Source organism: Ambystoma mexicanum, chromosome 3p, assembly GCF_040938575.1.
Source record: "Ambystoma mexicanum isolate Mex_15411 chromosome 3p, UKY_AmexF1_1, whole genome shotgun sequence".
Classification (NCBI taxonomy): domain Eukaryota; kingdom Metazoa; phylum Chordata; class Amphibia; order Caudata; family Ambystomatidae; genus Ambystoma; species Ambystoma mexicanum.
This window is the reverse complement of record NC_090925.1, coordinates 804,979,135-805,006,554: the sequence shown is the minus strand read 5'-3', so window position 1 is coordinate 805,006,554 and position 27,420 is coordinate 804,979,135. Positions and strand designations below refer to the sequence as shown.

Genomic DNA, 27,420 nt, shown 5'->3' with positions numbered 1-27,420 from the left:
CTCAGAGCCAACACCACTGATTATACTTCACCATACTCTATTTTCCCCCAAACACTATTGAGTCATGCTGCCACTGACCACCTTCTTTATATGTGGGCTCGTCAATGTACATCTCTGGTGCACATATCCTGAAAATATCCTGTTGTGTTTGGACAGTCCCTAAGATGCATTCATGTAGTTCGCCTGACACCACCCCTTCCACCAGCATTTTGTTAACTGTCTCATCTAAGGTACACACTGCAGAGTCAACCATCTTCGGAAATCTAGCTTTTTTCTTGCTTTTCCCTCCGTTTATGTCTCCCCGCCAATGCTCTCAGTACCCTGTTTGTGTGTGTCAAAACATGGGTGGTAGTCTTAGTAGCAGCCGTCACCATAGCCATTGGAAATATCTGTACCCTGCCTCTTTCTCCCTGCAGGCACGTATTTGCCAAATCTGTCATTGCACCACTTTTTCCAGAATGTCCTCTCTCCCCTCTGTTGCACACATTTGCCTCCCCCAGCCAGAATGTGTCTCCTCCCTCTTCCTCTTCCTCCCTTTTCTTGGAAATACATAGTGCCACCCCCAGAGCGTTCTGCATCATCAACTGCAACCCACACAAGCACTGGTGTTATCACCTCACAATCCTTCCCCTCTGTATGTTCTTCCTCTGCTCACCTATGCACACCCTCACCGGCACTGCTTTTCTCACTGTCGGCCACACGTCATCAGTTGCATTCAGAATGGACCCCCACCCCTGGGCGGACCTTAGCTTTCCCTCCACTTCCGCCTTCCCTTCCACCTCTCTCGTTATGTCGTCTGGCAACGGCTGCCATTTTGTGGCCCTCATGAAAGTCCGTGTAAGCATGCCTGCAAAATCCAAGGGTCTCTGATCCCTCCCTATCTTCATCACCATTGTGATATCTTTGTGCTTCGCTTGCAGTTCAGCAATATCTCCCTGTCCCTTCCCTGTGGTACCCTTTGTAACTGCTGTTCCTGGGCGACCCCCACCTCCCTATTCCTTTGTACCGACTGGGGGGAACTCATCCCAGTTGTCCACCATGCTCCTCAACCCCTACACCGTCTCCCCACTACCGGCGCTATGACTGTATCACAGGTGCCTAAGAATGCTCTGACCTTATTGCAGTCCTGTAGTTTCCCTTGAATCCCTGTACTGTACCACTGCAGCACTCTGAGGCAGTCTCTATTATTCCTAGCGTCCCTGAAGACACATAGTCAAGCATGCAACAGGTACAGTGTATAACACTTTTTACACTTACCCGTTGTATTGTGGCAAATCTCAGTCATGCACATCAGGAAGGGGAACTCTCCCGGGATTCAGCAACAATATGTTACAGGCTTGTACTGCTCCCCCACGACACACTCCAGGCACTCTGACACAAATAATACACAGGAGACCAGAAGAGAGGATTGCAAATCAAAGGGGGGTCTGGGAGTCTCTCTACCAGCACAAACGCAGCCCATTGACCTGTTCTTCGGTGCTGGACTGCCTCTGGGCAGGACAAAGACTGATCTGGGGGGGAAATGTCTTCTCTGTGAAAGGGACAGTGAGGTAAAGACTTGGTAGAGTCTCTCCCAGGGGTTATTCACCCAAGAACAGGTCATTGGGCTGTGTTCGTGCTGGTAGAGAGATTCCCAGCCCCCCCTTTGTTTTACATAAATTAACTTGTTTTGCATAAATTAACTTTGGGTCTCACCCTAAATTACCAGGGCGATCCAGACATGGACCCCTTGCTCTCTGTTCTTAGAGAGGCACAGCTTCACCTCACTGATGATACCCAACATGGCTGAAACACGTGTATGGGGTTGCTGTTGGTACTCTTGTTCAGAGGAGAATTGCCTAGCATTTCGGTGCTGGGACTGCCCCTGGGCAGGACAAAGGCTGATATGCAGGGAAATTTCTTCTCTGTGAAAGGGACAGTGAGCTAAAGACTTGGTAGAGTCTCTCCCAGGGGTTATTCACCCAAGAACAAGTCATTGGGCTGTGTTCGTGCTGGTAGAGAGATTCCCAGACCCCCCTCTTTGTTTTGAATAAATTAACTTGGGTTTCACCCTAAGTTAACAGGGCGATCCAGACGTGGACCCCTTGCTCACTGTTCTTAGAGAGGCAACAGTTTCACCTCACTGATGATGCCCAACAAGGCTGAAACACGTGTATGGGGTTACTGATGGTACTCTTGTTCAGAGGAGAATTGCCTGGCATTTCGGCGCTGGACTGCCACTGGGCAGGACAAAGGCTGATATGCGGGGAAATTTCTTCTCTGTGAAAAGGACAGTGAGCTAAATACTTGGTAGAGTCTCTCCCAGGGGTACTTCACCCAAGAGCAGGTCATTGGGCTGTGTTTGTGCTGGTAGAGAGATTCACAGACCCCCCTTTGTTCAGAAGAGAGAAATGGGCTGTAATGCAAACACACCAGTGCCTGGGTAGGCTGCTCACTGCTCTGCTCCTAATACAACTTTATGCCACTCTAAACCTATGGGGCATATACCTGGTCACTCTAATTGAGAAAGAATCTCTTTAAAATGTTTCAATCAATTCAGAAGATATAGCCTCTTTTCAATCAAACTTTCAAAAACATAAAAAACACATACTCCATAAATGTCTTTTAGTAGATAATTGTATTCATCATCCCTATAATATTCTTGCTCATCTGAATTTCACGATTTCATCAAATGCAAAGATATTTCATCAAACAAGAGCAGAAAATTCTTAACCACAAGCAATATTTGTTAGAAAAAAACTTTTTTTGTTCAAAAAAAAGTTCAGCAAAATTTGCCGAATTTTTAATTTCCAGGCCTCGCTCATCCTTGTATACAAACGGAGTGGCTAAATCCATTCTCCACCTATGAAACGCTATGCATAACAAAAGCCAATTTCAGAGAAGAGGGGAAAGGAATCCTGCAGCTGCTACAGGCTTTCAGTGCCATTTCTGCGAGGCAGCCTCTGGCCTTGGTATGTGAGCCATCAGCGTTGTCGCTGTGTACATTTCTCAGCAGGGGCCTGAACAGGCCTGGGCAGCCTGAGGCATCAGGCATTCCACCGCTCAGCTCTGCTCTGCGACATCGCTTGGCATGGGTGTTTCAGCTGTAGGCCAGTCTCCGTGCACCCGATGAGCCCTATCTATTTATTTTGTTTTTTTTATCTAGCGCCTCACACCCCCTTTCGCACCACAGCTTTAAAGGCCACATTTTAGATGGTAGCTGTATTCTCAACACATGAACCCAAAGAAGACGTATATACAAGAAGACTTGTCTTTTTTTTTTGTCCTGCTTAGTGGTCATTTATTGCCTTGCTCGAGGTCCCTCTCTGGTCCTCAAGTCTTCATTTTTGGTAATTTGGTAATTTGAACTTATTGTCTCCCCAGGTCCTTTTTTCGATGCATATTGATATATAGGAGACTACCATTGCCGATAACTTGCAGAATTCGACACTAGAGGTAAGAACGGTTTTCATTTTCACTCTTCCTGAACTCTTTCTAGATGTCATTTAGTAATTTTACTTATGCCTTATCTTACACCTATGCTGTCTGGTTAATATCGACCATGAACGTATGCCTACGTGCGTTTGGTCAGGTGCAGGCTGGAGAGTTGAGACGTGAAGTCACATGCTGCTCTGCTAGCAAGGTTTACAGGTCAATGTATCGACGGGGGAGGCATGGAAGTTGGCAGTTGTTGTGAACGGCCATATCCGTAGGTGGGTGACTTTAATGAGTATGGAACAGGGTTCCTGTGGGCCTTATGAGTGCGTGGTTGTAAGGCGCTTAATGAACCGCAAACTTGCGTAAAATGGCTGTCGCGAGTGCCCATCTCATTTGCTGTCTTATGCCAGCATAGCACTTTTAGGGTGACGAGAGATTCAAAATAAACAAGCATTGGCAATACCAGCAGTTTGGGCTTTTGTGTAGGCGTGAAAAATGCACTTGCCAGGCACAGCCGTAGTGGTATTAACTGGCCATTGATGGTAGCAGCTGCAAAAGGGTGCGAGTACCTTGGCATCTACTAGCAGTGCCTGGCAATTGTCTAGTACTTACACACAAACTAAAACTGTTGGCTTTGCCAACGCTTGTTTTTAACAGGACTTCAGTGAAGGACACTCAGAGTGCTTATGGATCGAGTGGCTGAAGGCAAACTGGTTTAGATATTTTTCTTACACCAGGTGTACAAGTCAATAACTCTCAGAAGACTGCTTTGAAAAAACACTGGCAGGCACTTTGAGCTAAAAGTTTGATGGACAAGCTTGATTAAAGCAATCTCAAAGATTTCCCATGTGGATGTGTTTTGGGTGGGGAGGGGCAGGAAGTGGGTGGGAATGGCCATAGGATTATCATGGTCAGTCAATAGGTGGGCAAACAACACATAAAAGTTGTGTGTCCCTCCTCATATGCCATTTCTCCCTATCTGTGCTCTAATGCAAATCGTTTAAGCTTATGTGTCACTAATAGCCCAAAGTAAAAACGGGGCATGCCAGAAACCTAAAAGTAGGACCGTCGAAACCCATCAATCGCACCACATCTTAGGTGCAATCCCACAGTAGATCATTTCTATTTGGAGGGAGAAGGCCCGCAACCAGGACGTCTGGTCACCCTACGTTCATGACGCTAAGGCATCTCTTTCTATCAGCCTCTACACCTGAGACTGCTTTATACAAAAGCGAGAGCGGCCATTTTCAAATTGCCAAATTATTTTGTTTTCATGAATATCTTACACTCTTGCTTCTATGTTAGTATGACTAGATGTCCGGGCTTTATTTGGGGCCTCTGTTTTTAAAAGGGATCCCTGCAGGCACGTGAAACAGAACGACTGCAGACTCCGTAACAGGAAGGAACTGAGTCCGTCTCTCATTATGGCCTGCAGGCCCACCCTGTACAATCGGGGCCTGCAGGCCAGGTTGCCATGGGGCCCCCATGCAGAGGAGGCATCCTGGGTCTGCATGCGCTGGTGGGCCTTGACCTGACATCCCTAGAGGCAAGGGGCTCAGAGGTGCTGATGGCATGGGGGGGCGGGGGTGGGCTGGTACGATGTACATGACCAGCCCCCAAACATCAATCCTCCGAGGGACTGGGCCTCCGTGATACTGGTGTCCCATAGTATCACACGGGGGAGCTGGTGCGATGTCCATGACCAGCTTCCCCCCGTAACATTGGCGATGAGGACTTCAAGCCCACGTGGCACTAACCCTGCTGCCCGTGGGTAGTGGGTAAAAGGAAGGAGGGAGAGCGAGGAAAGGAGCGACTGACCCCCCGCCGCAAGCCAGGGTTGGCCTGCGCCCCACCGCCTGTCTTGCGGTGTAGGCATGGGTCACCCTGCAGTGAGGTGCGCCCCGCGGCAACCTGCCGCAAAGAAGAAGTGTGCGCCCCCAAAAAGGGGAAAGAAGTTGAGCGGCCGCTGCCGCGAGGAAAATGAAGGTGACGAACGGAGAGCGCAGCAAGTGGAGGAGGCACCCCGATAACCGGTGCAGGGGCCTTCCTCCTGGACGCTCTCTTGCCCCTCCCCCCCAGGGGCAGGGGAGAGGGCGGCAAAGGAGCCAGAGGAGAGGGCGCCAAGAGCCCGGGAAAGCCCGCGAAGGGCAACAAAGGAAGGAGGCGGGGCTTGGGACATAAAAGCGGCGGGCGCCCGGCGCAGGGGCACTTGCAGTTCTCCCAGCAGCCGGGCGCCCGACAAAAGTGGAGGACTTCGTTTTCCCACCCTCCCACCCTACAGTTATGACAGAGCCTGGACGTCGTTGTCGCAGGATGGACAGGCGGGTTGTGGCAACCTATGATAAGACAAAGACTCCGAATGAGCCATTGCTAAACCGGAAGGGGCTTCGCCCATTCTAGACAGCGCCTCCTGGGAGCCTAAACGGCGGGGGTGTCTGGCGGTAGCAATTGGGGCTCAACTTCCCCCCAACAAACGGCGCTCCCCCAGTCCGCAAAGACCTGCAGGGGCAGGCGATTTCTCAGACTCGAAGGCCTTGGGGGAGTTGTGCCTGCAAACAATATGGAGGTAAAGGGGGAAGCAGGACGAGGAGCAGTCGCCACACCTTTTGGAACTAATTTTTAATACCTGTTTGCAGTGGTTATGTATATGTAAAAATAAATCTGCGGCCTTGTTATGCCAAATCAAAGGAAATGTCTCATGCAGCACCTTACTGGAGGGGAAACGAAAGGGGCTGACAAAATGAGTAATGTTGGATACAACGGCATAGTTATTGGACAAATGCCCAGGTTATGACGGTTCCCGTGGGGAGAGAGTGCTACTCACCTCCCCCGCGGCATCGCTGCAAACCGAGGAGCTGTGCTGCCCCGAGGGGTGAAGGTATGGTGCGGCCGCAGCCGGGAGCCAGCCGACATCCATTGCCGCAGGAGGGGGCGAAATGATGCGGCCTCTGCCGCAGAAAGAAAACAATGCCCACTGGAGGACAGAGCGGTGCTCAGAGGCAACCTTTGCAGTGGGTACTCCCCAGCCGTGGCCCTCTGCAAGCAAGGGTGCTCGTGCAGCCAGGGGAGGATCCAATCTGTGGCACCCGCCGTCAGCGAAGGAACGCACCCGCGTCGCGCCTCTGACCACCGGCGCACCCATGCATGCAGGCTGCAACACTATCCCGTGTTGCCTTGCTGCCGGAGCCCCAGCATGAGCCCCGGGTTGGCAGTGAAATCAAGGACGTGCTCCGATCGGGAGCAGGAAAAAAAAGGGAAGAACCGTCGAGGCCACCACTTAGATCAAGGGCCCGGCAGTGAAATGGAGGAAGAGCTCCAGGCAGGAGTGGGTGAGCCCCACTCTGCTCCGGTAGGCGACATAAATGCATGCTCCCTGCCGGAGCTCAAACAGATAAAAGCAGATGGCCCTCTGAAAAAGCCCAGGGCGCTTAGCGGTGATAGTAACAACGAAGTGCTCCAGCCACGAGCAGTACCAGGGAAAGCACCAGCATGATCCGGGGCCCTGAGGCAGTGAATGTCAGAAAACCCCGGTGTCAGAGCTCTTTCAAAGGAAAAGGGTCCTTTCAAGATCCCGGCCCTGCAGTGGAAAGGATGACATGCTCCGGTCTGCGGCAGTAAAGTGAGGACAGCTTCCCCCTCTACTCCCAGAGGGTTTGCAAGGGAGAGGGGGCAACTATTGGGCCTCATTACACGGAAGGTGGTAAGGTTTTACCGGTACCAGTAAGGGTACCGGTAAAACCTTACCGCCTTACTACGAGGTCCCTTTGCGGGTCCTCCCTTAACGCCTGGTTTTTCCGGCGTTAAGGACGGGACCCGCAAAGGGACCTCAGAGCTAATTACGGTACCGCAATTAGCACCTACATCATTCCCATTGAGCCCTATGGGGCTGACTGGCTATGATGTAGGGGTAATGGAGGATGGCGGAATTAGCGCCATCACCCACCTTGGAATATGGCGCTAATTCTGCCATCCACCAAGGCGTACCCGGTAAGGGACCGGCGGCAGCCATGGCGCTAATAGCGCCATGGCTTACCGCCTTCCGTGTAATGAGGCCCATTGTCATTCCAGTGGCAGCACCCCACACTCCAGGTTCGAGTCATGAAGTGCTTCAAACCATAGCAGAAATGAAGAGGCATGTTTGCTCCGGAGGCACCAACAAGGAAGGCATACCGCCATGAGCCCGAGCCATCAAGTGGAAAGTGAATAATAGTGTTCTATGTCGACACAGGTCATAATGCAGAGCTACTGCACCAGCACAAACAGCAGCTTCACTGCCTCCAAAGTCGGGTTCCACCCTCATACTCATCAGATCTCCAAGCCCAGGGTATGTGAGCATCCTGCACTCTGTGACACCGTACACCTGTCTAACAGTGCCATACCTGAGACATTGCACGCGACGAACTGGACAAGGGGAAGACCCTCAAGCACGGGATAAGTACTATGCATGGCCAGGTGATTCGAGAGACTGAACCACACCACGCACCTGGGACGCCAGTCCATTCCCGCGCTGCCAGCAGGACAACAACCTGTGCACTGCCCCAGTCGAAAGGCAAGGCCAACAAGACTGGAGGCAATCCTCTCCTGGCACGGTGCCATCAGGACAACAGGACACCCTGCCATGGAAGTTCCCCTTCCATAGAAGCCACCCTGCTTGCCACTGATGACACCCAGGCCGCCTGCCACGAACGTCACACAGCATGCCACCCTGTCGAAGGACCAGGACAACATGGGCTTGAGGGAGATACCTAACGGCCCCCTGAGTTCAACCAACAACTTAGGTCTGACAAACGAACACGGGTGGCCCTGACATCCACAGTGAGAAAATGGTACACTGGGCAAGCTAAGGGTTGCAGCTCCTCAGGAGTGCTTGTGCGCCCTCATGTGCCACTCGAGAGCAGCACTTTGCGGACTGGAGGAACATCACCTAAAAAGGGGGTGAGTGAGGTCCCATGACCCCATACCCAGTAAGCTGTCCGTGGAGCAGCCTGGATGCCCAGCGAGCTGCGTCTCTCTGCACTGCCCTTAACAACAAGGGACTATGCCGATGTGGCCCCTGGCACTTGCCAGGTGCAGCTTTGCCGGTTGTGAACTGTACCATCAATGGACCTAGACCCGGGGAAAGTTACTCCTGAACGGACGCTGATGGAGGGTGAATTGGTCTCCTGCAGTCCTTCCATTGCTTTAAGAGAACTCATTAAACATGAGTTTTTATGCTGTGAACTGGCATATTATGTACATGCTTAAAGTGGTCTCAGTAAAGGACAGTGATGTGAAGCTGTGCTCCCGCAGTTGGTAGGGGTGCTCTATATGGTACCAGGGGCTCCCCGTGAGCATCATGCAATGGTGGCAACTCCATACCCCAGGTTAATAAAGGGTTTGCAACTTGTGGGCAAACTGGCAACCATCCACTGGGGGATTGCCCCCTCTGACCGTCGCCTGAGGGTGATGGGTCGGTAGGTGATATGTATATAAGAATGTGAGACCATATTTGTGCTAGTAGCACCTCCTGTTTGAAGTTGGTCCCACGACTCTTAAGTAATGTCGTTCTGTAACGCAGGGGGGGGGGAAATCAGTTATGTTGTAATCACACTTGTTTGTTCCTTATGAAAAAGGAGGGATGTTACAGAGTAGCCCTCCCATATGTGTTGCCCCTTTAAGGGGATGTATCCCTCCCAAGTGTATTGCCCATTTAAGATCATGGCCCAAGCTAATAAAAGAGAAAGTGAAACAGAACGGCTGCAGACTCCGTAACAGGAAGAAACGGAGTCTGTACAGGGTGGGCCTGCAGGCCATAATGAGAGACAATCAGGGTCTGCAGGCCAGGTTGCCATGGGACCCCCATGCAGAGAAGGCATCCTGGGCCCGCATGCGCTTTTGGGCCTTGACCTGACACCCCTAGAGGCACAGGGCCTCATAGGTGCTGATGTCCCGTAGCACCTCAGGAGGGGGGCTAGTGTGAGGTCCATGACCAGCCCCCACCCATCAATCCAACGAGGCACTGGGCCTCCGTGATACTGGTGTCCCATAGTATCACACGGGGGAGCTGGTGCGATGTCCATGACGAGCTTCTCCTACCCCCCGTAACAGTCAGCAAAAGCTGAACACCAGATGTGCGACAGACAGCCCAAAACGCACTGTGAGTAGCTGAAAGGCCCAAGGAATCACACGCTCTGGTTATTTTCGCCTTTTCTTCCATAGTGGGGAATGCATGCTCAGCCGTGTTGCCTAATGCTAACTTCTTGTTTCTAGTTTGATATATGTAGCAGACGCAGAGGCGCTGCACAGTATTACTTCCGCTTTCATTGCCCTGACCAGATGTTTCTTAAGTTGATATCTCTGGAATCAAGTGGCATCACATGTTGCGGGACGTCAGTTCAGCAGAATGTAGGTGAAACGGGCCTGCATACCCGATGACGTTTGTACAAATTATAAAAAATAACAAATAGTAAAGCAGATGAAAGGCTATTTTAGTGATTAACCAAATATGTAACTAGGACACAGCTTCGATATGCCCTGGCTGCAGCCATGATATGCAAGGGGCACATCCTTCTGAGACGTTATAGGCCAACAGCACTTATTTCAAAAGCCAGTATAGCCTCATGCGGCTGGTTAGTATCATTTTATGTGATTTATAGTCCCATTTGCCAGGTAATATCGTGATATGCTAAATTTAGTGTAACATGGCCCCATAATGCCTGGATATTCCAAGTGTTGGCTCGCATACCTAGAGAATGCCACCTTATGTCACTGTAGTGTTACATGACATGTACTGTCATCATAAGCAAGCTACTCCCTCAGCGGACCAGCTTCAAGTTCTATATTCATAACTCATGCGCAACTGCACACACTGAAGTACAGCCATCTTGTGCCACGCAAAACCTTGTATGCCTGTTTCAGTCATCTCGTGCAAGTATATCCATTTTGCAACTTCCTGGTGATGTGTTGAGGGCGGGAAGAGAAGTTCTAACTTTCCCATCCCTCTGAATGTCCCTCAGCAGTAAAAGGGAGGATGCTGAGGAGTTTGGGAGGGCATAGGATCAGGGGAACATTTGGATATACCACACTAAAGAGGCCCAGGATGCAGCGGTCGGCCTAGCGGGAAATCTTCAGAGTTCCCTATAAGCCAGTTCACCCCTGCCTAGGATAAAAAACAGGGTGTCGGAGTGGCATCAAGACTTCGGCCCACTGTGCTTTACTTCTTTTCAGAGCTTTAAGTGAGCTGGGCTAGCAACTGCTCAGCCCAGTATGGTCCAAAAATTGCCCTCAGGCTTTGCTAAGGCTTCCTGAACCGACTTCCCCAGGCTAAAAGTCAATGAAAAATATAGGTGTCACTAACAGCCATATTTATAATCACATTCGCGCCAGATGTTGGACTTTTTTTTGTGATACTCTGAAGTGAAAATATATAGTATGGAGAATACACTGTTTTATTTTGTCACTATAATATTATATATATAAAACATTAATACAATTGAATAATACATATGAATGGCCGATTTTCTTTCAAATTAACTGAGGGAATAGAACCAGAATGACCAATTTTGATTTGATTTTCTTTCTTTAATTTAATATTTTTATTTAAGTAGATTTTTGGACAGCTGATTAATAGTTTAATCTTTGTCTTTCACTCCTGAAAATCCGACTACACAAAATGTAAGCATGACAGCCTTGACATTAAGTATTCGTTTTATAACATCTGTTCCATCAAAGCTTACTTTTAGAAATGAATGAACACAGCTGAAAGCTCCCTAGGTTTTTAAACATAAGTGTTTCCATTACAGTGGACAGTTTCGTTAAGCATTAAACCCTGACGTGGGCAGGCATTACAAGCCAGGCAATCACCAGGGGTCCAAGTTACAGCCCCAAGCCAAGCCCACGGATGGGTTTATTGCTATTAGCAACCAGGGATGCTTACCGGGGGTAAGTTGAGGAACATAGCAGTTGCTGTCGACTTAACAAAAAAAAACTACGGACGTTATGGCAGCTATGGACGTAGGGAACTACATGTAGTCTCTTCTTTCTTTCCATGGAGGCTGTTTCTTGGGAGAGGCCGGAGCAGCGGGTGTTCCTGAACCTGGTGAGGGATGAAAAAGAAGAACAAATGTTAACTGACAAGCAGGAACAAGAGTTGTTAGAACAGACAGATGAGTGTTTCAATTCTGTCATACATAGATCAAAGGGTGATTCAGAAAATGAGATCGTTACCACTTTAGAATAGAAAAGAGAACTAATTAATACACGATCCAAGATACCGCAGAGAATTGTCAACCAGAAAAACATAAATACATCTTCTGCATGTAAGGTGGTACTTGGTGGACACATGAGAGAACAGAATAGATACTCCCAAGATGGCTCAAATAGATAAAATCTAATAGAGAATCTAGCAAGAAAGGAGAAAACATCTAAACACCCATGATATGTTACAAATAAAAATGAATGACAGACGTATAGGAGACCCATACCCGAATCAAGCCACTAGTCTGACTGTATTCTTCAGTATACCAAATTTGTAATTACTTATCTCAAATGATATACAAGCTGTTTTCCTTGAAAGAAACTGGAAAATGGACACAGGTAGATTAACCATCTCATCCCAGATCGTCAAACAAGCAGTCTGGAATGAAAAAAGGGCACTAACAAATTTGGGTTTCACATTATCGAGTAAGAAAAAAGGGGACCCAGATCGAGAGTATTGTCCGTCCAAAGAGAAATATGAAAGAGGAAACAGCGTATCAACAGGCGAGAAAGAAATACAGCCTTTAGTAGAACGTGTTGAGCCATTGATTGTAAATTGCGATGGTGCCCGAGGAATCTTAACGCGAGTAGTATACATCGATAAATCTAGCCCTGTAGAGCAGGAAAAATCATGGAATTGGCTGAAGACGGCATTAAAAGATATAAGACACAAACAAAAATTTACGCCAACCTGAGGTGACCAAGAAGAGGCTTAGAATAGCCATATGGAATACAAGAGGGTTCAAACACTTGATGAATTCCAACACCAATCGACAAGTGTTAATGTATGATATAATAATGCTTCTAGAGACATGGATAACATATGCACTCGTCTGTCCAAATTACGCACTTATCACCATCCCCGCCATTAAACAAGCCAAAGGCAGACCGAGAGCAGGAATGTTAATTGGCATGACATTGGATGATTTAAATGTGAAACTTTCAGCATGGGACTCCCCCCGACCATGCATCCAACTAGGAAAACTGATATTCACCGATGCATTGACCTTTGAAATCCCCTATGTCCCTATTCTGAACCTTTATTGGAACCCAGCATTACTTCAGAACGATGAGTTCTTTGATTTGGTAAATCAAATGCTGGACTTGTTTGCCAATGAACCCAATGTATATAAGATACTAATTGGAGGAGTTCTGAATACATTATGTATCCCCAATAAGGGGATTTTGCTCAAACTCAAAGCTAAGAGATGGGTACGTCTAATGCATGAAAGGAATCTCACCATACTCAATGGAACAGTACAGGGTGATATCCCCCCTCAACCGACTTGGAAAAGAGATCAAACATCAGCAATTATAGATTACGCCTTTGTATCTACCCATGCGATTACGATGGTTGAAGATTTTTAAATCATCGCAACGTGCCAGAGTGATCATAATATCTTAGAAATTACATGGTGTCTGCACACTACAGCTATGAAACAATATTATAGGCCGCCATGTATACCGACAGAAGGGCATAATCAAATTAAATGGACAGTGCCGAAATTAAATAAATTATGGGCAAATCTTACATCAAATAGTGATGCACATCACTTAGAACCTGAACAGGAGTACATGCAGGCGCTTATGTTTTTTGTTGAAACTAGATAACATTAACAGCCTTAAAAAAAAGTCTGGGCCACAAAGCAACCAATATACCTAGCATTCATTGATTTTCAACAGGCGTTTGACTTGGTGTCGAGGGCCTATCTCTGGCAAAAACTAATAGATGCAGGCTGTCCTGACTATCTTTGGCAGACAATAAAACCACTTTATTCTAACACTTCCGTTCAAGTGAAATTAACACATGAAGGCCTACTATCTAAATCTATCCCTACCTTGAGGGTGTTCGAAGCAAGAATGTACTCTGGCCACAACGCTATTTAATTTCTATAACAAAGATCTGTCCAAACATTTACAAAGTGTGGCAGAAACAAGAACCTATCCACCCAAACTAAGTATATCTCAAATTGCGTACCTTTTGTACGCTGATGATTTAGTGATATGCGATCAAACGCCAATGGGGTTGCAAAGACAACTACAAACCTAGCTCAGTTCACCTCAGACAATATGATTGCCATAAATACAACTTAGTCAAATATACTGCAACTGTGGCCAAATGCAACCGGAAAGAAATCTGTATCATTTAATTGGAAAATAGGAAAACATAAATTAGAAATAAGTCATGAATACAAATATCTAGGAATACATTTGAATGCTTAAAAATTGGACCAGCCTTATAGAGAGGAATTAAAACACAACATGGAATCATTGTGTTCGCAGGCAAAATTAGTTAATGGAAAATATGGAAAATTCTAATTTCTGCCAATAATTACATTTTCAAAGGAAAAAGTAATTCCGACCGTAACATACGGCGCCCATGCTAAACTACCAGAAGAACATCTAGACTGGGACTATTTGGAAGGAGTTTACAAACTGCACATTTTCCAGTTCTTCCTGATACTTCTACTTATCTTTTGGCTCTGACTAGAATAAATAGAAATGTAAAGTAATGGATTGTCAGTTTCTTTAATCCTCAGTTTCAGTAGATCATTCATACTGATGCACGTGAATGGAAATTACAATATTGTAATATGTTATTGACATCTGTTGATTTACAGTAAACAGTGGAACAATGGGTGCGCTGTATTAGGTTAACATGAACATCTAGAAAATGTAAAGATGGTGTACCCGCATCATGAGTACATTTTATCCTGGAGTGGATAGAGTTCAAGGAACTCAAAAAATTATCTAATTCTGTCCTTGTGCCCGCCCAAATATCAAAAAGGTCAACATGTAGGATTACTGAACATGTGTGTCATTTCAAAGTAATACATGGAAATATTGCCATAAGTCTGGATCATTGCTGACCCCATGGATGTTCCAGAGGCTTGTAGGTAAAATGTGCCACTGAAGCAAAAGAAACTGTTAAGAAGTACGATTTGTAATAATTCAATTACAAATTGTTTACTGGCAGGAAGAAATTCTTCTTGTAAGAGAGTCCATTCTACTTCCTCAATCCCCTAAGAGTGGGGAATGAAGGTCTAGAAGCTCTGTACATCCATTAAAAATAGAAAGCAATCTTCTGGTATGTTCTTCAAGTCTCTTAAGTCGGTCAAGAAATGTGTGGTGTCATGTAAATAAGTTATTGTACGTAAACAGTCGATATAGATACTGTGAGAAACCTGACGGTATTCTCACACCTACTCCCTCAGGATATTCCATTCAAGAGGCCAGGGAAGGGCCATTGCGTTTGGATCCCGACCCTGGGGGTGGACAAGTGATGCAGGATCACCCGAGTGGAGGGTCACGAGGGATTGGGAGGAGGATACCCAAGGGCGAGAGATGGTATTCCGCCAGTCCCAATAACACCCCAACCTACCCTGCCTCAGCCTTCATGTGTTATTTTCAATCCCACCCCATTCTCCCCATTTCCAACAAATACTGAAATGAGGAGGAGGCAACTAGGAGCAGTAAAGATTACCCATAGAAACCACGTGGGGAAAGTAAGGGCTACCTGCCATAGAAAGAACTTAAGTTGTCCCACTAATTTGTAGTTATTTATTTGTATAGCGCATCAAGCACGGGGGCAACTAATAGTCATGCAGGGTCAGGCATTTAATAATGACCACTCACACCTGACTGTTTTTTCGACTATAAAAGTTGTGGTTTTTCACAAGGAAGTGAGCGAGCTGGGGATGCTGTCAAGATCCGAGAAGCAAAGAGCAGCAGGAGAAAAAGCCTGTAGGAGAGCTTTGTGCCGAGACGCTGGCCTGGTGTTTGAGAGGGGCTGCTGCGTGTCTAGGAAGCCATGCCTCTCAAGGAGCTGGAGTAGGGCCGACTGTATCCTGTTGGTGGCGTTTTGGAAAATGCTCATTCCCTTGGGATGTGTGCCCATCCCAAGGGTATCTGAGGGGCAGGTGGTGAGACCCTGACCTCAACCCTGTGTATACAGAGGAACCGCGTGTCAATGCGACACTACCTGGTGAGTGAGAGAGAGAAACTCGGGAGCGTGTGTTTGACTGAAGCAGAGCGGGAGAAAGACAGTTTTAAAGTGGTACGGAGCAGAAAGGTTTGAAAGTGTGCAAAGGACAAAGTATAACAAATAAGCAGGAGAAAAGAAATAGAAGGAAGAAAGTTGCTCTACCGGCGCGGAAAAAAAGAAAAGCGAAAGATAGGCATGTGAAGAGTTTAAGAGAAGTGCAAAACGTACACAGTAAAGAGAGGACAGTGTGTTAGGTGTGCAGGAAGCATGAGAACAAAATGGACAAGTGCAAGAGTGCATGGTGAAACAAAAGGATGTGAGGTGCACAAGAGGCACGATAAGAAAGTAAAGGAAAGTGCAAGAGTGCACGGTGGAATCAAATGAACAGCAAAGCGAAGGTGCAAGTGTGCCAAGGAAACAAGAAGGGGTGCAGGAAGCACCTGAACGTGAAAGGTTTAAAAGAAGAGCAAGAAATAAAGTGAGGTGTGGCATATCACAGTGGTCAAGCCTAGGAGGAGCAACGAACCAAGCGGTTTTGAAAGTCTCCGATTGTACCCCACAAGTGAAGTGTGTGAGAAAGAACTGTGTTTAAAAGGTAAGGTACATCCTGACAAGTTGAACCTGTGTTTGAAACCAAAATGGGGCCTAAGCTTGAGGAAGGGAACCCTGAGAGGCCTAACAAAGAAAGCAAAGTGCATCCCGACAAAACTGAATTTGTGTTGGAAATCGAAAGGGGCCTGAGCTTGGGGAAGGGAACCCTGAGAGGTCCAACCAAGTTGGAGACTTATTGTTTTGTAGCTTTGAAAGGATTGAAGCTTGGGGAAGGGAACTTTGAGAAGCTTCAAAAGGAACTGTTATATTTCTTTTGTGGTGTTTGGAACTTGAACAAGTTGACGCTTGGGGAAGGGAACCCCAAGGAACCCAAAGACACTGAAGGTATTTGAGACCACTGTAAGGGCTTTGTGGAGAAGGTTTTATGAACAGTCCTTTTTGATTGAACTCAATTTTTTGTGACATTGACCAAACTACACCTGGTGATAAGAGCACCTGAAACAAACTTTTTTTCTGTTGAACCACTTTTTTCCTTTTTACTTATCACATTTTTGTAAATAGTAAGGGCAAGCATAGGTTTAGACACAGACAGACTTTTATTTTGGACCATTAGTCATTGATGGCTTTTAGAAACAACAGTTAAGGGAACCATCCCTTTAGATTTAGGGCCAGTCAGGCATTATACCAACCCAGGAACATTAGTAAATAAAGGGTTTGAAACAAACACCTTTGTGTCTGTGATCTCTTGATACCATGCCTGTCTCACAATACCGAAAAGGTCAAACATGCTATATGTCCCCACTACAGTAGGTCTAAAGGGAGGGCGTACATTGTTGTTATGTATCTTATGGAAGGCATAAAAAACTAGTGTAAAAGGAAATGTACTCATCAAAAATTTATTTTCTTTTAGTTGTTATCCAACCATAACCCTCTGCTTTCTCAACAGTATTCTTGATAAGCAACTGAATCTCATTTGTGGGGCCTGTCCCTAATTTACTATATGTAGAGTCTCAATTAGAAGTTCAAGACAACTTTCTTGATTGAAACTATGTCCATCACAACAATACCTGCTCCTTTAACAGCAGGTTTGATAATAAGTGATTGATCTCTCGATAGCTTGTCAATTATAGTGTGTTTTTTTCTTAATGTTTGAAGCAATTCTACTGTTGTAGTCTATATACTGTAGGTGATTTAACACTGGACTCACAAATGTTAAGAGCAGTGTTGTTAATAGTGGGATTAAAGGTACTTTTAGGACGCATTTTTAGGTAGTCCATAGTAGCTGATTCATCCAATTCCAATGGTTGTGTATCGAAACAAATCTGTGGGCGCATTATACGTAATAGGTAGAACTAACTTATTCTCTCGAAAAGAAACTTGTATTCCTAGTTGTAACAAAAGATAAACCTTTATTCAACAGAATTAATTGCTGTTTGTATTTGACCTCCGATTTCTTTTGCACTCTTCTTGTCTTTTTCTTCGGTCTAAAAAAGATGTAGCTGGATCCGTCTAGGTAGGTGTTGTCTGTTGTAATTAATCAGTTCTAGATGACCCTTCCTTTAAGACAAAACTATTTTCTTTTCTTTATTAGGTATATTATCACTATTGCCCAAGCTGCTTTTGCTGCTTAGGTCAGTATTATCCTGTTATTTATTCTGTCTGCTCCGATCAAAATCACTTCTCTTAGACTGGTGATGTTCTTGCCATGTATATACTATATCATGCAAGTTTTCGAGTTTATTGCTCCTTAACTTGCAGATTTTCCTCTGCTCACTATCTTTCTGATAAGAGTCTAGTTTCTGATGGATATCATCTAAAATCTAATGGACCTCAATATCTGATTCAAGGGATGAGTAGTGTCTTAAGATGAATGATTTCCCGATCTAGTGTGGAGACGGATTTTGATAAATCCTCAGTTGTCAGAGAATAAGAACCAGCAAATATTTATTGAGGATCTGTCCCCATTTTTGTAGGCTATCTTCTCTTTGCAGATTCTGGGATGTAAATACATTCTTAAGCCTATTGGAATCCTCTGTGATTTGCAATATTGAGCTAGAGTAGAAGCATTTTGTTTCTTTGATATCTCTCTCCTAATCAAATCTTCCAACTGTGTTATCCATTTAATCGGACTTCAGTGGTCAACGTGTATAAAAAGAAGTAGTGGAACTATGTTCCCTGCTGGCCCGCCCCCCGCGTCCAACATACCCCATCACCACACCCCCTCCCATGTGCAATCCAAACCCCGAAACAAATGCACCTGCACTTTAAGAGAATGTTCAGTGAACTGCACTGAAGTGCAAGTTACGACTTGATCCTAAAACTTTTATTTTAAAACGAAACCATTATGGAATGGTTTCTTTTGAATATAAAAGTATAGGAACAGTAAACCTTAATTAAAAAAAGTAGAGGAGCACTACGCCCAACTGCTCCCGTCCACTTCGACCTCTGTTGGATTTCGACCTCTGTTGGATTTTCATTAGTAGAAGGAGATTTGTTGATTTGACTAATTAGATGGGGATGAGGCAGCACACTAGGCAGATGTGGAAGTCAATCGGGTTGTTCAGAACTATGTCTGAATCTACTGATCCAAGCAGGTTCTCAGCGGTATTAGGTGAAAATGGGACTCATTACAAGTCTGCTGGTCTGGAAATAAGGGTGCCGGTAGCAACGTACCAACACCCTTTCCGGATTGGCAGACTACAACACTGCTTTCTGGGGCCTCTGCGCCAGGCAGGTCTGACCTGCCGGACCCAACGGCCCCGGGAAGCAGAGTTGTCACGACAGAAGCACCGGCACCGTTAGCAGCAGTGACAGTGCTTCAGATCGCCCATTCCCGTGGAGTCCCATTGGACTCCACGGGAATGACGACATACCAAATCCGCTGCCTGATTGTAGTACCGGCGGGTTACCGCCATCCTCGTAATGAGGCCCAATGTCTTTTTACTGAAATAGTCACTTTAGAAAGAACGCTCTGAGACGCTCAGAGCGGTCTTGTTAAACTACCCATCATTCCCCTTGCCAGACACAAGTGTGCGCAGGGGCTGACGGGTCTGGCTGTACCAGGCTGGGAAACGGAAGTCATGAGTGAGGAAGGTAAGTGTTTGTGTGTTTGTGTGTCTATCATGGGGAAATGATTGCCTGGAGGGGAAGGGAGTGGGGGCAGGGGAAGATAGGTCAGTGTCAGCGTGTTTGTGTCTGCATGGTGGGCAAGGAGCAGGGAGAGTGATTAAGTGTCTGTGTGCTAGTTTGTGTGTGTTCTTTTGGGGAGAGGGTACTCTATATATCAGGCATGTGTGTGTTCTTTTGGGGAGAGGGTACTCTATATATCAGGCAGTAGACATGGCAGTTTCTATGTTCCTTTTCATTTGCAATGTTGTACATGACTTTTAATTTCCCCACTGTGTTCAATGTATTTCACAACTTCCTTTTCCAAAGTATTGGGTGACTTTTATTTTTCCCAAATGTATTTTCCTCTGTGTCCCCTCTACTGTGTGGGGGGTTGTGGACCCAACTACAAACATATAATAGAGTCCAGAAGATATTTTTACTGACCACACCAAAAAAACCCTCTTATCAATACTCACAATACTCAAGTGTTTGGGTGGTGATATGTTGTTCTGGGTCTACACTTGATTGACTAACTTCTAATTCCTCTTTTGAGGAGAAAATGCCCGTATAACAAGCATTATCAGGATTTCAACATACAGTCCATTCAGTTTTTTTAATAAGAAATGTTTAAATTTTTTCAATAAATATTTTCCACAGTACAATTCATATATTCACCACATTTGAGGATTAAGTGAATTTACGATCTGTAGTGCACATCAGAATTTTTCTCAGCTTTTTTTAAAAAACAATATTAATCTATAGGAAAAACTCAACAGTTTTTATGACTGTTTGATTTCTTACGGTATTCCATGCATTCACACTTTTTACATACTCTCTATTGTACCCACCAGGTTTCATTTCTATCTTACGTTTTCTAAAAACACATATAAAAGCAAATTCTTCAGGGGAGCACTACCCGCTTTTCCACAATCCCTATTCTTCAATACAAGTCATCAATCAATTTCACTGAATCTTCTATAATTCTTTTTCCGAAGTTTGTTTCTCTTGTACAAATTTGCATTGGTCGAGTGTCCTGTGCTTCTATTTTTCAGTTATTCAACTTCTTCAGTCTAGTTTTGTCAACCAGTGTTATCTGTACCGACATATTTTCACGGTTTAGATTAACCGTTCATCAGGTTCATGGTATTTGTACCACTCACAACATTAATTTGATTTTTGGGAGATTCATTCCTGTTTCTTGTTAGGCTTAAAAAGGAAAAAAAGTACTCGCACTAACCAACTGCTGGCAAATGCATATGGTGCAGTTTCTTTGGCGGCTTTTTACTCTGTTTCTCTGTGTTGTGTTAAAGTATTCTGCCCGGCCCATGTGTTCAATAGATTCTATCAGGACAGAGAGATTCTTATCTTCACGTGCTCTTATTACCCAGCAATCTACGTGGAAGCATGAAGACAACAAGGGCATCCCGTTTACTCATTTGTCAATACATGTGGTTCTAGATGGTTTGTTACAATGAGTGGCATTGAGTTGAGCTCTAATTATATCTTGAGACTCACATTTGTTGCAGCAGTCATTCGCGCAAAGGGTAGACTGCTTTGTAGTCAGTAGCCCAAAGTCTTAACCCAGCGTTTTGGTGTCTGTCTAAGACATTGGTCTACACCATGCTATGTGGGTAAAGGCAAGGGATAAAACCGGACATCAGTTCTAGCGTTTGCACACTCTGCTGTTTGCACTCTCTGGTCCCTATTGGCTCTAATGCGTTCTTCTAAGTATATTTGCAACATAGTTGGGATGTGTTCCCTATTGCTTACCGTCTTATTCGAGCTCCTGACTCTCTCCCCTCGGGTTCTGCAGTACGGGTCCTCGCTTTGTCGAGCTGTTACTACAGTTACCAGGTTAGGCTTGCACGTACTAAGGTGCTTTTCTCTAATGGTCACGTGCATTCTTTATATGTGTTGCCATGGGAGAAGGGTGTTCCAAATGTGGTATTCGGTTCATACCTCTCTCCCCTGTACCTCACAGGTGCTATACTGGCCTGTGTACTTTAATGTATTCTGTATGTGTAATATGTACATTTAACGTTGAATATTTTCTTTATGTATTTCGTACATTTTCTTATCAACCGGCCTCTTCTCAAGCAGGTGGGCATCATTTGTTTTTTTCTTTTTCCAGGATTTTTATTAATCAATCCGTTCATTCAGGCCATTCTCAGCGCTTTTTGATAGGAAAATCAATTCCTTTTCTTTTTGTATTAGTTTCCCTTTGTCTATGTTGATATCACTTCCTGGTCTTAGCTGGTAACTTATAGTCCATTTACGTTCCTCTGCTCTGTGAATGAATTCAATGAAATGGCTCACTAGCCATGCTGTGTGTATTCTGTTTTTTATGCAGCTCTTATGTTTAGTCATTCTCATTTCTATTTTCCTTTCTGTTTTTCCAATGTATAGTTTTCCACATGGACACCAGATGGCATATACTACCATTCTGGAGTTGCAATTAGTGAATGTTTGTTGTTTCCATGGTCTCTGTAGACCTAAATCTACTTCTACACTTCTGCTTGTTTGACTACAGTTAGTACAGTTCCCACAGGGTGTATGCCCCTTGGGGCGCTGCAGTCCCCACTTTTCAGTGTGGGTTGGACGTTTCTTTGTTTGGAGAATCATGTTGTTTCATGTAATTTGATCTTTAATGTTCTTACTCCTTTTGAATCCTATTAGGGCTCTTTTCAATGGGTGTTTTCCTTTCTCCATTATTTTCCAATTTTTATGAATTATTTTTTGTGGACCCAAGCCATTATCCCCCCAAGAACCAGTTCTACCTGTTGCTCAGCTGCAGCCTGGAACCCTTTTCAACTCTTCCTCCCATCTCCTCTTTGTCTTGGCTTGACGCCTCTCTGAACCCTGCAAAACAAGTTCTACTTGTTGTGTCTATCATGGGTGGGGGGCTCTGGAATGCCACTTCTCCCACACCCCGTAAATTGTAGACAAGTTTGCGCAAGAGTGAAAACTGAGCAAAACGGCACAGTGTTAAACTAAGCAGAAATGGCACTCTAACAATTTCTTCAGAGGGAGGGAAAGAAAAAGTTATACGGGTTTAGCCTCTTCAACACACCAGCAACACTTCCCAATTGGATTGTGAACAAGTTAAGCAAGGAAGCACTTTAGCATCAACAGTACTTTGGTGAAAACCGAGCAAAATGGCACTTCAGCAATACATCGAAGGGCAGGAAAGGTGGTTATAAGAGTTTTGGGTGCACCAACACATTTCTTGATGAGAAGCAATCTAGAGAAGGCAGTTGTAACAGATTTAGCCAGAGTCAAGAGGCTTGTGCCAGAGTCAGTGGTACAAGGCAAGGTGCCTAGGTTCAAAATGTTCTAGTAGCTGCAGTCAAGTCTTTGTTAAACGATTGAAAAGGTGGTTGTAGGACGTAGAAAGATAGTGTTAGACGAAAAGGCGGCCAGCCCAGAAGGTAAGTAAAGGATTTAAAACACTTTTAGCAATACCCAACGAAACGGGAGGCCTGATAGAACAATGTACCTTGAAAGTGGAAGAGGCTCCTGCGGTGGCGGTAGTTCCTGCAGTTCGGGAGATCCAGCAGAGGAAGAGAGGCTCTCGTCGTGGAGGAAGGTTCGAGTTACTGCACGGCACAGGGATGAAACCAGCCGTGGTGCTGCCAAAACGAAATAAAATGTACGCTACTTTAAATCGCGGTCGTGGTGGACGGGTGCCTGGCTATCCGGTCTCCTAGTGCTTGGCACTGGCGATTCGACCAAGGCAGGTCCTGGAAGGCGATTGGCAAACTGGTTGACCCCACCAGCTCAAGCGAAGAAGACTCTTGCAGGTGAAGATCTTCTCGAGTCATTGGAGAAAAGTGGTGAGGATGTGCAGCAGGGCTTCACCGGTGGTTCAGTCGTTGCAGATGTCTTTGGCTTCTCTCCTTTTCGGTTTCTTAGTTCCAGTGGCGACGCCTTGTCCTCCAGTCCTCAGGACCCTGCTTTTATGCAGCAAGACCCCCATTCATACAGCCTAGCTGTCGCTCACACAGTGGGGTGGCTATCCTGGCGGGATAACCCCAGCCTATCAGGGCACAGTGCGACTGGGTTGCCTAGGTAACCCTGTCCAGGGTGCCTATTCCCCTTCCCACACATCCTGTCTTACCCAAACTCCGTGGCGCTGAAAGGCGGGCTTCTGTGCAGAAGCCTGCCAAAAGGACGAACAAAGGATACCCGACCTGGGTTAGGATTTCAGAGAAAGACATGAGAAAGAAATATTATTAAAGTTCTGGCAATAAAAACCTACCAGAGTAAAGTTAATATTAAAATAAACCGGCGGTATGGTAGAGGCTGTCAGTAAAAGTGGTAGCCTCAAACAATGGGAAAATCCCATAGGAAAATATTTGCGGTCGAATATTTATGGTAGTAACCACTGCCACCAGCCAGGAACTTTGGAGAGAGGGACTTTACGGTACCCCCTCGAAAATGAACACCAGGGAAAAACTATTAACCCTTCCCAGTACTTCCATAGTAAGATGGGTTGTACTGGTTTTGTTCATAACTATTGACTAGTAAAGTCAATGGTAACTTTACATGCCCTAGGAGACAGTAGTCAATCCCAGGGTATGGAGTCTATGTTTGGGGGTCGCTACGATACCCCTGCGTTACTGCACTGAGGGTGCTGTGTAACACACATGTAAAAAGATGCTACCTATGAGGGTGAGAAAAACCCCATAGCCCATAAGCACAAAAATGGGCTGAAACATACATCAAAATACAGCTAAGAGTGGGGAAAAAGAGTCTCACTCTTAGTAGGAGTAAAAAAACAAAACCCTGAAATCCAGCAAAGCTGCTGGGGGACTCTATAGGTAAGGGAAATTAGCCCTAGAAGAGAATTCTCCCTAACATATCTCTCTCTCTCTCTCTCTCTCTCTCTCTCTCTCTATCTCTCTATCTCTCTCTCTCTCTCTCTCTCCACCCTGTGTCTGTCTCCCTCTCTCTGTGTCTGTCTCCCTGTGTCTTTCTCTCTCCCTCTCCCTTCCTTTCTCTCTTTTCCCCCTATCCGTCTCCACCAGCTCCCTACTCCAACTCCCTCTCCAACTCTTCCCTTTCTCCCTTTCCCCCTACATCCAAGGGTACTCCCCGGGCCCCAGGTTTTATGTCATTGGGTGTGCCTAGCTAGTCCAATTGGTTTACTCCTCTTTCTGTAATAAATCTGTTCCTGATTTCTACAAAGACTTTGGTGCCTTTATTGTGTTTCCACTTTTCAGTGTACCCTGCCTATTATTACCAGAGGGGGGGCCCAGTCTGTCTGCATACACAACGCACCCCCGCCGGGTCTGTTGACTACCTGGTCCAAAACTGTGGCCCTGACTTCAGTCTCCCACACAGCATCCCCCATTTTGGCCTGCTTCCTACCTCCACAAGGCAATGGGGGGAGCGTGGGAGGAATGGGGGTTTGGGGTTTTAACGGACCTCCCCACCATCGTGGGAGATGCTGTGCAGGGGATAGGCCTTGAGAGGAGTTTGGAGGTAAATCATCCCTACCCTCCAGAAATCATGATATTTTCTAATATTGAAAGCTGCTCCAAATCGGCCGATTAAAAACCCATTTTTGAGTAGGACCTTCAATATTTGGAAATTTCACAAAGAACCTTCTCAGCAAGCTGTGTGCTTCTCTTACTCGGCCGTAATTGTTGGCCACCTGGTGTTACAAAGCTTACTGGTTCTTACAAAAAGGTACCAAGCAAGAAGCTTTGTTCACTAACATGTATTTCTGGAAATTACAGATCTGGGCCAAGATGAAAACAAAAAAAAAAGTAAAAAGAACTTAAATGAAAATTTCCCTCTGTTCTCCCACCTTTGGAATTTCTCAGGGCCTCAATTCATCACTCACAGTTTTTGATTGTTGAGGTCTTCCTGCTTTCTTGGCTATCCCAGTAGATGGGCTAAGTACAGTGGGGACCTCTGCTCCCCGTCCCTTTGGTCCAGAATGATGCTTCTTCTCTGGATCCATGCCAAAAGGTTAGGTTGAAACAGGATTCTTACTAAGGCCCATGCAGAATGGGCCAGTCCTTTGCCTGAGGATGAGAGGCACTTCTGTTTGCGTTTATATTGTGGTGCTAATGAACATTTGGTGATAGTGTCTTCTATGTCATGTGAACCCGATGGGAACCAACAATAGCTGCCTCTTATGAAAGGAGATGATGTATTTCTCAAATGTCGAATCAGACTATACATTGCAGGTCAGCTAGAAATTGTTTCTTGTTGTGACAATTGTCATGCATACATGTTTATTTTTTGTGTGAAGATGTATGAAATTTTGGCCTTGTCAAATTCTGATGCCTCAGGCTATGCTTGGACCAAGCCGGGGTCCAAGTTGTTTTCTGTCTATTGTGAATGTGGGTCATGCTGTCAGTAGAACTAGTCTGCCATCTGGTGCTCTTAATTCCCAGACTGGTTTGGTTGTTTCCTATATGAGCAATCCTTTTTCCTTGCATTTTATTCTAATAATACCTCACAATTTTCCCTTGATTTTTGGCATTGCATTGTTGGTGGGACCTGGTCTGTAAGAAAGGGCTCTTCTTTTTGTGAGTACAATTTCTGGTGACACAGGACTCCTGAGGTTGAAGAGCTTAAGGGCAAGAGCACAGACCCAGCATGTGTTTCATGCTTTTTTATTGCCAATGTGACTGTCGTTCATCCTCTGTATCATGGCTATGTGGATGTGTTAAATTAGCCTCTATTAATTAACATGCGCCTTCTTCCTCAGGAGATTAAGGGTTTCATTGTGTGCATCATTTAGACATAATCTGGGTCTATGGTTCCTGTTGGGCGAATGCATTGTCATAAGGTTTTTGGCCTCTTTGATCTAATTTGTATTTTGGGGGGCGGGGGGGTTTATGTAGCGCAAACCTGGCTAGGAAGCCAAGATCTAAACCTTTATTTGAAAGTAAATTTCACCATTTCATCCCAATTACCCTGTATAAGAAGATTGAGAATGGCTACAAGGTGACACATGTCCCAAGTAAAGTGGATTTTATTTGATACTGGTAGTTAAAAGGCCAGTCTCTGTCAATCTGGGTACTCGCTAGTTTACAAAAGCAAAGTTCCAAGAAGTGGTGACCAATATAATAAAAGTTAAGATATATTCTTAAAGAGCCTTTACATTTCTAGCTAACCTTCTACCTCTCAGCAGAAAGGTTCGAAATGGTGGTCAACAGAAAGCTCTCTCTCTCTCTCTCTCTCTCTCTCTCTCTCTCTCTCTCTCTCTCTCTCTCTCTCTCTCTCTCTCTCTCTCTCTCTCTCTCTCTCTCTCTCTCTCTCTCTCTCTCTCTCTCTCTCTCTATATATATATATATATATATATATATATATATATATATATATATATATATATATATATATATATATAGAGAGAGAGAGAGCCCCTTTTTTGTCAGAGTACTTATCGGACGGCCAATATTCTTGCAAGAAACCCTATATCCAAAATATAACTGTTCAACACCCACGGGAGGTGCCGGCTTGTTTCGTCCTTGCATAAAGGGGGAAACCTAATCAAAGATAGTGATAGCACTCTTCCTACATTTACACCGGCATGCTAGTCTGGCGATGATAGCAAACATTACTAAAGCTCGAATTTAAGGCTTGCAGGTAGCTATTTGCAAGTTGAAGATCTTATTTTGCCAATTTCATAGATATATGATATGATATTTTATTTCTATCGTGCTCGTACACAAGTGATTCAGAGCACGACAAGGCAAGGGAGGGGAACAGGGGAGAAGAAAACGGCGATCTTACTAGGCCCAGTGACATTGAGAATGCGCAAGTGCATGGGAGAGGGGGAGCGGAAAAGTGCATGGAAGGGGGAGAAGTGGAATGTGCAAAGCAGAGGAGAAACATATAAATAACAATAAATAAATAATAAAGGCAACAAGCAGTTTTAGTGCAGCCAGCAATTTGCAAGTGCTAGGTTTAAGGCAGCAGACAGGGTAGGTCTGATAAGTGCAGGAAGAAAAAAGGGGGTGCTGTATGGGTATAGATACAGACCCCAGTGCAAGGGGTGGCCCGAAGGCAGTGCGTGAGGGTGGCAGGGTGAGCAGGTACCTGGGCCAGGAGGACAGAGGGTGGCCAGGTGCACAGTGCCAAGAGAGAACAGATCAGCAGGGGAG

General features: G+C 45.4%; 1 protein-coding gene across 4 annotated transcripts in view; it reads left to right on the top strand.

Annotated features, from left to right (window-relative positions):
• The window catches only part of RNF112 (ring finger protein 112), a 680,823-nt gene that overhangs the window by 99,984 nt on the left and 553,419 nt on the right, over positions 1 to 27,420 (top strand). For 3 of the 4 annotated variants that reach the window (XM_069651835.1, XM_069651833.1, XM_069651836.1), the window contains exon 2: positions 3,364 to 3,435. The exons of the other annotated variant lie outside the window; for it this stretch is intronic. The gene's annotated coding sequence lies outside the window, so the exon portion shown is untranslated. The remainder of the gene's footprint in view (positions 1 to 3,363; positions 3,436 to 27,420) is intronic. 4 annotated transcript variants of the gene reach the window in all.